The 15357-nt window shown below is 43.5% G+C and overlaps 1 protein-coding gene across 1 annotated transcript in view; it reads left to right on the top strand.

The window, feature by feature from the left end:
* Positions 1-15357, top strand: part of ST8SIA2 (ST8 alpha-N-acetyl-neuraminide alpha-2,8-sialyltransferase 2) — a 79772-nt gene that overhangs the window by 22955 nt on the left and 41460 nt on the right. The window lies entirely within an intron of this gene.

Below are 15357 nucleotides of genomic sequence, written 5' to 3'. Positions count from 1 at the left end.
TGTTACTTGACAGGAATAAGCCCAAGGACCACAAAGTCAGATGCCTCAATGTCCAGGCAGGTCACATGCATAAATGAAGCAGCTTGCTGTGAGTCAAGATTGGTGTGGACTGTGGGAAAACACAACACAGGCCTGCCAACCAGAGGCTACCACAGATGCAATTACTATGGTTCAGCATGGCCAGATGTCTGGAATGTTCAAAAGAAGCCAGATGATTCTTTGACCTGTCTGTTCCGTTTTAAAATTTTGTCTCTGAATTTTTTTAAGGTTTAACATGTGATGGGGTAGAGTGCCTTCCTGAGATGTACAAAGTTCTTGGTTCATCCCATTATCTCATAAAGCCAGGTGTGATGGCGCACATCTATAATTCAAGCCCTCAGGGAGAGACAGGAGGGTTGAGAATTCAAAGTCATCGTCTGCTACATCGAGAGTTTAAAACCAACCTGGGCTACAAGAGACCCTGTCTCAAAAAGAATTCAACACAATATGAGCCCCCCCCCCCAATGCATATTTAGGCCAGCTATGATCTGAGGCCGGCCATTTATAAATGTCAAATTCAGTACATACATACACAAATAGAGTAAGGCATTCCTGGGTGGGAACTTGATAGTCAATGGTACAACCATGTGATCCAGCTCACACATTCCAGGACACCCTTACATCGCCTGGCAGATTTAGAAGACTTGGAAAGTAGAAGGCCAGGTCAGAGGGGGCAGTTCAGAAAGGCTCTTGTGCTAAGACATCTGAACCTGCCATTGAAAGCTAGGGGCACCCATGAAGGGACCCTGGGGAGTTTGTAGCAGGAAAAGAAGTTGACGAGCTCTGCAGTGTAGAAGTCATGTCCTCCATGGGAAGACCTAGTCAACTGTGCCCCTGGGAGAGAAGGTATGATACCACATTGTGATATCACAGTGCTGGGGGCACTGGCCTCTCTTGTCATCCTCAGGGTGAACTAAAATGCAAAAGTGGATGGAACTTGGAAGGGGAAGCAGCATAGGAGAGATGGGGGAGTTGTAGACACTGCCCTGATTTTGAATGAACTAGGCAGGGTTGTCCTTCCCTCTGGCAAAGACCTAGGTGAGAGGTCTGAGTTAGATGTAAGGTCTGGGTTGGAAGCAGCCATGATGTTCAGTAAGTCTGACAGTAGGAGTGTAGTGTGCAGAGAAAATCGGGCAACTTAGGAGTAGACAAAAGAAGTCAGAGGTTAGGACATAGGCCATGATAGGGCTGAGCTCTGAGAAACCATAACATCCAGGCAGGTCTGGAAGCAATAGAGAGCATAGAAGTTTCAAAGAAAAGCCAGGGAAGGTATTGGTAAAAGATGCAGGTGGGAGGCTGGTACCTGGGATGCTTCAGAGTCTCATTTGGTCCATAAGCTGTGCAGAAAGTTGGTGTCTTCATGTCTTTTCCCCCACCACTGTGGTTACATTCTTTTAGCAAAAGCAACTTCAGGGGGAAGGTTGTTTTGGCTCACAGTTGTGGGTACAGTCCACTACAGCTGGGGGAATCAAGGTTGCAGGAGTTTCACCCAGCTGATCACCTTACCCGTGTGGTCAAGAGGAGAAGACCAGTGAATGCCAGCTTCTGCTCCGTGCCCTTTCTCCACTTACAGAGTTTAGAATCCCATCAGGGGATGACACCACTCACCATAGACAGGTTGCTCTACTTCCATTAATCAAACTAGTCCCCCACAGGCACAGCCAAAGGCCCTTTACCCAGGTTATTGTAAATTCTGCCAAGGTGACAACACCACCGCACTAGGCTCTGTCCTACACAGTCCCCATGAACCATGGGCATGTGACATTCAGATGGTCACTTATGTGAAGAAAACGATACACAGAAATAATCCCCAGTGGCCCGCCCCTCAGGATAGACCCCACCCCCACATCTGAAAGGTCATGGAGCAACAGACATCACAGTCCTGCTACAGCTAACTCTCTCTCTCTCCCTCTCCCTCTCTCTCTCTCTCTCTCTCTCTCTCTCTCTCTCTCTCTCTCTCTCTCTCTCTTCCTTGGTTTCTGATGGCACTGCTTAGGCTCAGCAAACAACAGCTGGTTTATTCTGTTCTGAAGGACAGGGGCCATGACCTTGGATAACACTACAACAAGCATTTACTTGAGCTTCTATTTGAACCCTACAAGACCTGACTTATAACAAGGACACCAAGAAACATTCGGGGCTTTAAAAGCAAAACCTGTGTGGAGCTAGAGCTCCAGGCCTCTATCCAGGTGTCCTGTCCTCCTTCCATCTAACAGTGAGGCTTCCTGGGTGGTGACCAGCATCGATTCTAAGGGAGCAGGGAAGAGGGTGGCCATTGCCTAGGACCAAGCAGGGTCAGAAGGAGACACATCAAACACCCCCAGGGGGGGAATCACCTTCAAAGTCTTTCCTAACTCAGGTAGCCTCTAGAAATTCTGTCATGAAAAGCCAGAAGCTGACATTAATAGGGATGCTACTGCATCTGAATGAAAGTCCATCAAGAAGAGAACAAAAGAGAGAGAAAAAAGCCTGGTTCAACATAGAGGCCTTTCAAGTTACCGCCAGGCAGGTTCAAGAGCAAAGTGTAGCACGTCGGACAGGCGCTCTGCTCCTCTTTAAAGAGCATGGATTTATCCCACACCATACGACATGAATGAAATGAGTTCTCAGGGCTGCCAGCTCTCTAGTTAGGGTTCTGCAGGAGTACGTTTCTTCCACAATGAAAGAGAGGGGAATGACATCCAAGGTTAAAGCAGTGTCTGAAGCCAAAGCATGTCAATAACGGCTGCAAAACAACTAGGTGAGAACATTTCTGTAGTGACCATTTCCAAGCGTAGCTTCCAATAGATGGGCCACATTTTATCTGATCAGTGTGGTGCAAGCAGGAAGTCTAACTTGAATATTTTCCTGAATTATCTGCTCAGCTATCCCACTACCATTTTTGGAGTAACGTTTGCTCCTTCTGGAGTCTCTAGCACACCCATGACTGCACACTCAATTCTTACCTGAAGCTGATGAAGAGGAGGTACAAGGCAGCTTCTCACAGATACATGGGAATCTAGCCTCATCTGGGTGACATCCTGAAACCTCACATTCTGGGGTTACTCACTGGCTGGTCCTGGGTAAATCTCAAAGCCTTTGAGAGCCTTGGACATCCTATCTCTAAAACAGTAAGAAATAAGAAAGCAGCACATTTCTGACACAGTGCCTAGCATATGCTAAGACTCTGCACATGAAACCATGACTATTTTTAACAGTTCTGGGAATCTTCCTATCCTTACAGGCACATTTTGTCTGTATGGCCAGTGGGACAAGAACTGTCACCTGGGATAATGAAGATTATGGCTCTTGAGGTGCAAGCTCTGGTAGTGGAGAGGAGACCAATTAGTCTGAAGGAAAAATATACATACACATACACACTTCTAACAATGCTTTCTATTTGGAAATGGTGTAAATCTAAATTGTGAAGAAAAATGATAAAAAGTAATGCTAAGCAAAATTTGGTTGAGTGTGAATATGAAGAAAAATTGAGATTTTAAGAATTTGGACATCATCTGCCTGGGCACCAAAAGGCATCAAGGAGGGATTTTATACCATTGTGGGTAGAATAGTAAAGTGTTAGAAGAAATTTTAAATTATGCATCTCTGGGCCAGAAGAACTGTTGAAGATGCTCTGTAGACTCAGTCGCACCCCTTCATTTAGAACCATCCAGATAGCAAGCTTCCTCTAAGCTGTGCCCATGGCTGACATATTTCATGTAAGCCAAGCAAAGAGTAAAGACTACATTCAGAAAAACCACAGTATCCTATCCAGAAACAGAGAAGTAGCTACCACTGGCAAACCCTAAAGAAAGCTGAGTAAGTTGGCATGGTGGTCAGTTTTTGTCAATTTGACACAAGCTACAGTCATTTAGGAAAGGGAACCTCAACTGAAATGCTTCCATCAGATTGACATGTGGGCATGCCGGTTCTTGATTAATGATTGATGTGGTAGAGTCCAGCCTACTGTGAGTGATATGGGTGGTTTTGTAAGTGAAAGCAGGCAGAACAAGTCATGGGGAGCAAGCCAGTAAGCAGCATTCCTCCATGGCTACTGCTTAAGTTTCTGCTTCTAGGTTCCTGCGTTGAGTTCCTGCCATGACTTCCTTTATGGTGGTCTATAAACTGTGAGCCAAGTTACCTTTGGTCATGCTGTTTAACACAGTAATAAAAGGCAAACAACTGAGAAACATTGTGGCAAGGTAGTCCTACAAGAATTCTTTGAGTGGAAATAAGGCAGATTAATGTGGAACAAAGGACAATGTGAAAAGGAAGAGACAGATAATATAAATGAGATTTGAAATTTGTATGATAGTTGCAAAGGGATGGAAAAAATTAGAATTGGCTGAGGGGAGTATGGAATTCAGGACATTTTAAGATTAGAGCAAGGTTAAGTGAGCATGATAGTGAGTGAGTGTGAGCCTGAAGCATAAAAGTAATTCAGACCCAGGCTCTTCAGCTAGGTTTCTGGGTTCAATCCTGGGCTTGCTACACAGATGACATCTGCGCAAAGATTTGAAAAAGGAGAAGCATTCCCTGGGGATCTCTCTGGAGCACACATCCCAGGTGGAGCAGGTACAGCTGGAGCAAAGCACTAGACACAGTGCATGCCTGGTGGTTCCAGGTGGAAGAGCATGGTTCTATGTCTGGTTTCTCCTTCCTTCATCCCCAAGCCCTGCTCTAGAAGGCTGAGCCTTCTGTAGAGAAAAGGGATACCTGCAGCTCTCTGGACTCATCTCTTCATTCCCCAGTCCTTCCTAGAACACACCACCATATGTGTGGGAAGCATGCCTCCCATGGCAACACTAGCATGAGCAGGACCCCATACATATGTTTGGCCATGGTCTATAGGGGTGAGGAGAACACTGGGAACTGGGTATAGAGAACAGTTTGCTGCAAATAGGCTAGAACAGGAAGGCGGGGTGGAAGACCCTGCCTTGTAGAGAATAGAAATCTCAGAAGAGGCTTTGTAACCACAGACACAGTTGGCTGCTCTTGCTGATGTGACTAAATATATGGCAGTGGGGCGGGAGGGGGGAAGCAACTTGAGGATGGTAGGGTTTATTTTGGCTCACAGTTTGTGAGGATACAGCCCTTCGTAGTAGGAAGGCTTGGGAACAGGAAGCTTGTCACATTGCCTTCCCTGTCAGGAAACTGCATGCAGACCGAAGTGAGGATAAGCTTAAAAAAAAAAAAAAAAAAACCCAAGGCCCTCCTCCCAGTGACGTACTTCCGCTTTTGAGGCCCCACCTCCACGCTATGGAGGGTTCCACACCTTCTATAACAGTGTCACCATTTTGGAACCACATGATAAAAACATATGACCCTGTGGAAGACACTTCATAGTCAAACTACTAAGCCTTACATTTAAAAGTCACTAGGGCCAGAGAGATAGTCCAGTGGGTTAAGAGCACTTCTGGCTCTTACTGAGGACCAGCACACATAGTAGGCAACCCACAGCCTGTCACTCCAGCTTCCAGGGATCAACGCCCTCTTCTGGCCTCATTGGACACTGCATATTCATATGTATACTGGAACACACATACACACAAGTAAAAGGAAAATGTTTTTTACAAGCCTTTTCTACTAGCTTTCCACCAGTTCCAGCTCATTTATCCACAAAGACGCACACACCTTTGAGTTTTACACACTGTTATCTGGGTCTTTGAACCATACAGACTTGATAATGCAGTATTACTTTAGATAGCTATATATAAAGTCTGTCTCCTTTAAAGATTTGGAGGTCAAGTTTCACATGAATTGGTAACCCCAGTTTATGCATCTTCTGTGGTCTGAGCCTCCATTCATTCTGAAAGCATTCTGGCTGGAGTGATAAATCATATTGTCTCCCCCTAGTTCGAGGTAAAGAAGAGGAAGGATGCGGAATAAGCCTGGTGTGAAATCCTGGCATCCAAGAGACTTGTTTATTTGCATTTTGATGTGCAGATGCCTACAAGTACTTTTATATAAAGTCTATGGAAATTGGCTGGAACATAATCAAAGCACTAGGGTCTCAGGGATGCTTTCTGAACTTAAGCAGAGGGGAGAGCCAAGAGTGAGCTAGTACCTTTTTGCACACCAAGGGAAACTGATTGACAAGAAAAAAGTTGGCTGAAATCAAAGCAAATATATAAGTCAAATCAAGCTAGTATTTAAAATAGAAGAAGGGACGGCAAGGGAGGTGATGAGAAGTGGAGGAGGGAAGCTCAAGGGCATAGAGCACTTCCAGCCTCCTTAGCTGAGTTAACCTCTGGCTTTGACCACACCCTTGGGGATCCAGTGCCAGAGACCTCCACCATTACAGAAGCAACACTGTCAAGCTTGGCATCTACATGCATCTCCAACTTTTCCGTATCCCATGGAGCCTTTATATCTACAGAGTCTAAGCACTTCCTACAAGAATAAGGCTTGCTGTCTGGAAAAGGAGTCCCAAATACTGGTAAGCGTATTGTAGAGTTGTTAGGCCTGGCCTGAGAACCAATAATGAGAGAAACTGCTAATCCACATGGGCAACACCAAGAACAAGTTATGTTGCTTCTTCCTGTGAAATTAAACCTGTAAGAGGAATGCCTCCTGATGTCACTCTACTTCCTGAAATGACCACTGACAAATTCCAGTGTGATCCGAGATAGTACTAGGGAGCTGGCCAGCTGGAGTTCCACACTGGTGATGAGTTGGCCTTGCTGGAGTTCATGACCTATGTTAGACTTGTGAATGCCACATATAAGCATAAGGAAGTCCTCAGGGAGAAATGTGGCAATGATGTCCCCTAGACTATGAGTATCATTTTGCATCCTAAAATAGGGGTAAACAACATGTTATAGTGATCAGGTCAAATCTAGCCAGCTCCCTAGTACCAACTTCTGTCTTAGAAGTTCTGTTCTATTGCTATGAAGAGACACCATGACCATAACATCTCTTATTTTTTAAAAACATATTTCATTGGGGCTTGCTTACAGTTTCAAAGGTTTAGTCTATTATCACCAATGGTGGCATATAGGCAGATATAGTGTTGGAGAAGTAGCTGAGAGGTCTACATCTGGGTCCTTAGGCAGTAGGAGGAGAGAGGGCCTCTGGGCCTGGCTTGGGCTTTTAAAACCTCAATGTCCACCCCAGTGACATACTTCTTCTGACAAGGCCACGCCTCCTAATCTTTTTAAAGTACTGTCACTCCCTGATGACTAGGCAATCAAATATACAAGTCTATGGGGCCATTCTTATATAAACCACCACATGGTCCTTAAGCCAAGAATGGAAAGTAGTCAAAAGAATAGAACTAGCGTTCAATGGTTTACAAGTGTGCTCTGCGTTTTCTGGATCTTTCCATTAGATCACGTAACCATCTCAATAACCATACCAACCAGATCCTATTATTCATTCTATAAGTATTCTATGGAAAGACATAGAAGCTTCTACATAGGCCAAGTGATAATCTAAGATGAAACAACTAATGATTAGTTCATATAGAGCTTGGTCTCTTAACCTATTTCCCCACAGGAAAAGTTCCCCATCACTGTAAGGGGAGAGCATAAGTTCTAAAAGAAAGGTGATATATGAGTCCATAGAAAGAAGGTATAAAGGAGCTCAGAGGATAAGGGAAAGCGTAGAGAAGAATGAGGAACCCTGCCCATAATATGGAGGAACAGTAAATTTGAATTAAGCAAAACCTTATCTATCCCACCCCCAAGAAAGAATTACATGTTTTTCGTTAATAGACTGGTGAATCTTTTGAGTAAAAAAAAAAATTCCACTGAATTATTATATTTTTAAATGTCATCAATAAAACATTTGTGGAAATTTTTTCTCTCTTATTTCTAAAGAGTGTGCATATCTTTAATTTTTCCTCTTGGCTCATAAGGCCTAAAATACTTACTGTCTGGCTCATTGAAAGAAAAATTAGCTGATTCATACCCTAGGAGATTTGAAACCCTGGAGGTGACTTGGAATGAGATTGGAAAAACCAACTACAGTGTGAGGTAGGGGCCAGTCCTGTACCAAAATGCACCTGTGAAGGTCAAAAGATGATCTCAGGTACTGGTGTTTGGCTTCCATCTTGTTTGAGATTGAGTACCTTCTTCACTGATCCCTAGGCCAAGCTAGTTGACCTGCAAGCTTCTTGGCATCCTCCAGTCTCTACCTCCTGTCTCTCAGCAGGAGAACTGAGATTCCAGACATGCAGTACTCAATCTGGCTCTATGTGGGTTCTAGGGATCTGAACTCAGATGCCTATGGTTGTATGCCAAGAGCCTTACCCACTGAGCCATCTCTCCAGTTCCACTTTTAAGGTAGGGAAGGGCAAGGACACGCCACACCTTGGAGTTTGGAAGGACAACCTTGAATTTATTCTTCTGATGGCTGCAGTGGTTACATCACTACAGTCTAGCTTGCAGACAGATGTGAGTCCTTCATCAAGAATTCTCCAATGGTCATGACCAAAGATGCCTTGGACCAGGATGAGTAGAATGCTTACAGCAAAGTCTCCTTAGTGCAAGTTATATCCAGATGGTAGGCATTCTTCTTGTTGTGGCCATCCCAAACCAAACTACGAAGACTCCAGGCACGTACACATGAACCACCTCCCACTCAGAATAAGCAATGTTTTTAATTATGGTTGCTAACTTGGTGTTAAGGATCTGTACTGAATCAATCAGTCTGGGGCCTCTTGCTCATTCGAACAAGGATAGCCAGCCTCTCAGAAGACAGGGACAGGCAGCAGAGCTCAATATGTTCGCAACTAATTCAGAACTCCAGGCACTGGACCCCCTGAGCCATCACATGTGGGTCAGCAGATGGAACCTCTGCATCTGTTCAAACCCTAGGAGCTCATCTCAGGACACCAACATGAAGGGTGGAGATGCCCCCTACAAAGAGCACCTGCGTGATGTTCTGCCACCCAGAACTGCATTATCAAATGCCAGATCTCCACGGTACACCAGTAGGTGGATAAACATTGAAAACATGACATGAAGTTTGTTGCCAAGAAAGACGCCAGATGTTGTGTGATTCTATCCACCTGAAATATCTAGAGTAGGCAGATCCATAAAGGTGTTAAAGACAGGCAGTGGAGTCATAGTTATGGAAATGACAAGGAGGATTGCTTACTGAATGTAGTTTCTCTTTGGGACGAGACAGTCTGGGGATGGATGATGGTGATGGGTGACAACATTATTAGTGCTTCAATATTCCTGTGCTGTTGTTGACCATGATAAATATGGTAAGTTATAGGTATAAAGAGGAAAGAGCATCTTTTTAAAAATTTATTTATTTATTCACTTTACATCCTGACTACAGCTCTTTATCCTCCCAGTCCCCACCTTGCATAGCTCTCCTCCCATTCTCCCTTCTTCTCAGAGAAGGGGGAGGACCCCCCAAAGGGTACCAACCCACACTGGCACATTAAATCACTGTAGAATGTATCCCCTCCCAATGAAAGCAGAGAAGGCAGCCCTCTTAGGGGAATGAGATCTAAAGGAAGTCAGAGAGAGTCCCACTCCAGTTTTGGGTGATCCACATAAAGACCAAGCTGCGCATCTGGTACATATGTACAGGGGCCTAGGATAGTCCATGCATGCTGAAAGAGCATCTTTAAATCAAAACCCTTGCTTGAGCCTTGGTAGAAGCCCCAAGTCTGCTCAAGTGACTGGTTCCAAATTGTCCCTTCGCTCACCTCTTTCCCTATCATATGCTCATAGGACCATATATTAGTGTATGCCTGGGAGTCAGCAGGCAGAAGCTCAGTAGGTTTTATGCATGCATTGGAAAAAGGCCTTCAGTATCATACCAACAACGTGAATGAAGTACCTACACATTCATGAATCACTCTTCAGTTTAATCTTCTACTCTCAAGATTAATCAACTGTTTAAGTTGGGTCCAGACTCTTAATTAAAGCTGTCAGCCCCTCAAAGTTCATTTTCTGAGCTCAACTCTCTGGTGAAAAGCTGCAACTGTGGGAAATTCTAACACACATAGACGCTGGGCATGACCTTGAGTAAACACAATGGAGCCTGATGCTCACGTATCAGAACAGTGCATTGTACCTCACTAACGTGTACATTTGTCATTTGTCTATTGAGAAAGAAACAGTTAACATGAAATTTAAGAAACTGCAGGCTAGGGTCTCAGTTTAGTTGGCAGAGTTATTTGCTAGCATGCGTGAAGCTCTGGGTTCAGTTGCTTGCACTACAGAAACCGGTTGTGTGGAGCACATCTGGAGTCCCAGCACTCAAGATGTAGAGGCAGAAGAAGAGAGAGTTCAAGATCAACCTAGGCTACATAGTGAGTTCAAGGCTAGCCCGGGCTGTGTGAGACCTTGTCTCAAAAAATACATAACTTAAAAATAAATCCCTAGAAATCACTGGGTTCTGATGCAGAAGCTGTACAGAAATTCCTTGCTAGTGTGTGTTGGTTGCTTTTCACCAAAACTGATGCAGCGGAGTGTAGTTTTGATGTGTTGTGTTAACATGCCATCTCTTTTTCTTGTCTTAGTTACTGTGGACTCTGCTAGGGGAGAACGTCACAGCTGTTGCCGAAAACACTTTCTAAGTTGTCACACTTTCAAGTGGCCAAAGTTTGTCACCATCATAGCTGAGAATATTGTAGAAAGAACAAACAGACACTTGCTATTGCTGATATCAGGCCTCGGCTTAGAGACCTTATGGAATGCAAAGTTGTTGTTATTGTAGTTACACAACATATGTCATTGTGCAATTCACTTTGTAGATCATTTTTAGCAACTTTTTAACCCGATCACCATGTCCTGTCTCCTAAGCAAGCATTAGTTTACTTTAATAACATTTGAGGCAAAATGTGACCATAAAACAAAAACTAAGGCCACATCAGTTTATGTGCTTCCTTCTAAAGCTGGATTCCTTCCGTCTCCCTGTGAGGGATGCCAACGGGGCAGCCCAGTGTCTTCAGTGGTATAAGGAAGGTGTGGGATCAGGTATGCAGTCTTCTGGGCTAAGAGCCTAATCATTGAAGCCTAACTTGGTTCACTAAGCTCTGGGCCAACACACTTTATGAACTACAGAAGTGAGCAGGATGGGGCGCCACCCTATTTAGCTTGTTATATTAATAGTCCCAAGAGAGAGAGGGCGTCATGCCACACCATGGGGGAGGTACATGAGAAAGTCAGAGTGGAAAAGAAGAGATTGGTAGAAGCATTTAGTGTGGTTTCTGTAGGAAGGAGATGGGTGAGGCTGGTAAGCAGGCTAGTTTGAGCAATTTCTGTAGGCTGTCAGGTATAGGATCTGGTTCTGATTACCTTGTATCTGCCTTTCGAGTTACTTTGGAAAAGAATAATGGCATTTAGCTGGACCTCCATAAATGAGGCGATGGGCATGCATGCTATGCCCATGGCTGGGCAGTACTTGAAAGCCTTAGTGATCTGTAGAGTTAGTTAATGCTAGGAGGGATGCTGTCTGAGGAAACAGCAAGACCCAGAGATCAAAACATCAAAATCTGGTAAATAAAATACAAGATTAATTCTTCCTTAAGGGACACACACACTGCAGTGGGTCCAGAAGCCAGAGAAGGTGAAACTGGAACAAAACCCCAAACCGTTGGCCTCTCATCTGTCAGAGGAGGTGTCAGACTATGAGATTACGGAATGGGAAAAGATGCTGGGAACGAAGCATCTCTAAAAGAAAGGGAAAAGTGGCTGTGAATGGAAATCCAGGGTCATCCTGAGGGAAGTGCAGGTGTTTGACTCAGGGTTAGCACAGAGGCATGGTGAGGACAATATGGCGGAAAGGGAGTGCCTGGAGGCACTAGACTGAAAAACACTCACAACACGGGTTCTAGACTAGAGAAAAGTCCTGCCCCATATCCCAGGGGACATCATTGGTGGAAAGATTTGTGATCAGCATACCTTGGAGATAAGGAAGACTTCTACTGTTAGAATGCAGCAGATAAAAGTGGGGTGTGGCCAGGCAGGACGGCTCACACCTTTAATCCCAGCAGAGACTGAGACAGAGGCAGGCAGATGTCTGTGGGTTCGAGGCCAGCCTGGTCTACACAATGAGTCCCTGGATGACCGGAGTTACATAGTGAGTCTGCTCCTCCCACCCCCCAAAAAAGGAAAGGAAAGAAAGTGCCAGGGATGCTATAATATAGAGATAACTGCCCCACCCCTAGCCTCACCCAATAAAGAGATGTTCTGACTGAATGTCAGGAGTGTCAAGGACAGGGATCCCTGAGTTAGAAGAAAGATCGATAAAGAAAAGCACAGGGATTTGATGGCTGAAGTCAGCAGGATTTCATGTTCTCTGGGACCTGGCCTCAGGCAGAAAAGGAGAAAGGCTGGGAGCTGCTGTTGGTAGAGTATTTGGTCCCTCTAAACCTGTCAATCAGAGGCTGGGGACAGAGGAGAGAGAGTTGGTCTAAGCACACAAAAATCACCTAGGCAATGCTGAGGCTCTATTTTGGAGCACAGTTAACAGCATATGTAGCCAAGCACAATATCTCATGCCCATCGTCCTAGCTACTTAGGAGGTTGTTGTAGAAGAAACACAAAACCAAGCCAGCCTGGGCAACATGGCAAGACTTTGCTCAAATAATAACATCAACAACAATCATATACTTGAAAATTGCTATCAGTGGACAAAATGAACATACTCAGTCTTAAGTAACTGTGGATGACTGACTGTATGACTCTCCCATAGATGCTAAATTACACAAGTGCTCAAGTCCTTTATATAAAATGGTACAGTATTTGCCTATAACCTATGCACATCCTTCCATATACTTTGGATTCATTGTATTGTTTCTAAAACAATAAAAGTGCTATTGCATACTGTTTGGGTACCAACAAGAAAAAAATCGGTTCAACTTCAGTAGAAACAAAAAATTTTAAGTATCTTTTTATTCTAAGTTGGTTGAACCCACACATGTAGGACCCATGAACACAGAGCACCATTTAATCATTTCTAGAATGATTTCTAGAATATATACATATATCCTAGGCATATATTTATAAATTATAAATATATAGTATAATGTATAGTATATAAAATAGGTGTTATATAACATATATCATATACTGTATTATATAATATAGTATATATTGTATATACTAATTATATATGTATGTGCATACATATATAATGAAGCCAGTGGTATAACTGGCTTTGGGGAACTTAAGAAGAAAAGAAGAAAAAAAGAGAGAGAATTCTTGTGATATCCTTAAAACAGTACTTCATGAGGGCAGGAATTGTATGTGTTCAGCTTTGCCAACAACCCAACTATGATGTTATTCAAAATATTTTGTTGAAAGAATAATATTTAAAAGTTACATTACATGCAGGACTCTCCTCACCTGGAGCCCTTGTAAGTTTGATGAAAGTCATCCTTCCCACCCCCACTCCCACCCCCACAGCCCACTGGACTCCCCAGCCCCCAACCCGCCACTGCCACCATGAGCTGGGTTTGCATTTTCATTTCTGACAAAGGCAGAGTTTTCTCCAGGATCTATTACATCTTCTCCTTAGCCAACACACACTCCAGGTCCCTCATCAGAGACTTCATAAATACCCTACCATTTTAACCCATTTTTATGTTTATTGAACATTTTATTCATACACTAGTAATTTCATACATGGATACAACATATTTAGATGGTGGCCACCAGCATTCTGCTCCCTGCTCCGACTTCTGGCAGACCCCACCTACCACAAACCCTTCTGACTTCATGCTTGCTTTTTCTTGTGTTTTCCTATTTTATTTGGTCTTTCCCAAAGAGAGATGCAAGGATCCTCACTATTCCCTGTGGTGATCATTTGAGGAATTCCTTTGATAAATACTTTCCTAATGATGGCTTTGTGGTTCTTATAAATAAGCACATGGCTATGATATCATACGTGTGTCCCAGATGGTCTTGTTTAGGACAAAAGTGCATCCATTTTAAAGTCTAAACAAATGATAGTATTCATAGACGATAAAGGAAATTGGTTATAAAGATATAAGAATTACTAGTTTAGGAACCATTAATATGCTTGTTAGTTTTTTTGCCAACTTAATACAAACTAGAGTCACCCAGGAAGAAGGACCTTCCGTTAAGAAAACCTTCCTTCTGACTGGCCTGGGGGCAAGCTTGTGGTACATTTTCTTGATTAATGATTGGTAACAGCTCACTATGCATAGTGCTAGCCCTGGGCATGTAGATGTCCTGGGTACCTAAGAAAGCAAGATGAGCAAGCCAAAAGAGCCAGCCAGTAGGCAGAGTCCCCACCATGGACTCTGCTTCATTTCCTGCCTCAACTTCCCTCAGTGACCTGGAGTTGTAAGAAGAAATAAAGCCCTTTCCCCATGTTAGTTGGCTTGGGCGAATGTTTTCTCACAGCAATAGGATGCAAAAACAAAAACCAGTTCAACCCATTCAATGTTCATTTCACTATCCACACTAAGGTACTCGAATGATGTCTCCCAAGACTGTTAGCCAGCTATCCCAAACCATTTACTTAATTTCTCCCTGATAATGCTTTGAAAAATCATATACCAATTCTTATATATGCAGTATTTCTAGACAATCTCTTGGGTTTCATTAGCCTCTCATTAGTCTTGAACTCTTACTGCACTTTAACTCAGCAGGTTTGACTTACTCTCTGGCCCAGCAGCTCTTCCCTCCCGGTGAGGAGAGCTGCTCTGAGGGCTGGTGTTTAGATGAGGGGTGTGAATGGACAGTGATTTGTGGGAACACCACACCAAATAAAGCCCTTGGCGTCAACCAGACTGTGGTTCAGAGTGGGGACCTGTGAGATGCTACCAGAATCCAAATCAAAAGGCCAACAGGTCTGCCTTCCAACAAAAATGGAGAGAGTGAAAAATCAACTTCATTAAATAAATACTAGGCACTAATTTAGAATATATACTATGATACTCTGTGTCGTATACAACTCAGCTTAGAGGGGTAAAACTTGATGGTAGGGAAATCTTAAAGGCCCTCTTGCCTGCCTCCAATTATCTGGCTATGAAATCAACTACTGACTGCCACAAGTAAGGTTGAAACCACATTTCAACAGATCAGAAATGTATGTATGTATGTATATATGTATGTATGTATGTATGTACATATGTGTATATGTATGTATGTATGGACATGCCAATGCACATATGATGATATATGTATAAATCCGGTATGCTGCATTTCCATAACTTCTTCCCAAAGAATTCTCATTTAATGATAGTTTCCCCCAAATACATCGCTTTCCTCAGGATGTTAATTGTTCCTTTGCTGTACACTAACCCCTTCTCTGAAGGGCTCAGTAGAACTTTAAAATACAAGTAAAATACAAAATGCCTTCTTAATCACATATCCTATAAGTGGGGGGAGGGGAGATTTT

This window comes from Acomys minous, assembly GCF_964271855.1.
Source record: "Acomys minous genome assembly, chromosome: 2".
NCBI classification, from domain to species: Eukaryota; Metazoa; Chordata; class Mammalia; order Rodentia; family Muridae; genus Acomys; species Acomys minous.
Note: the sequence above shows the minus strand (reverse complement) of the source record. Positions and strands in the feature narration are given on the sequence as shown.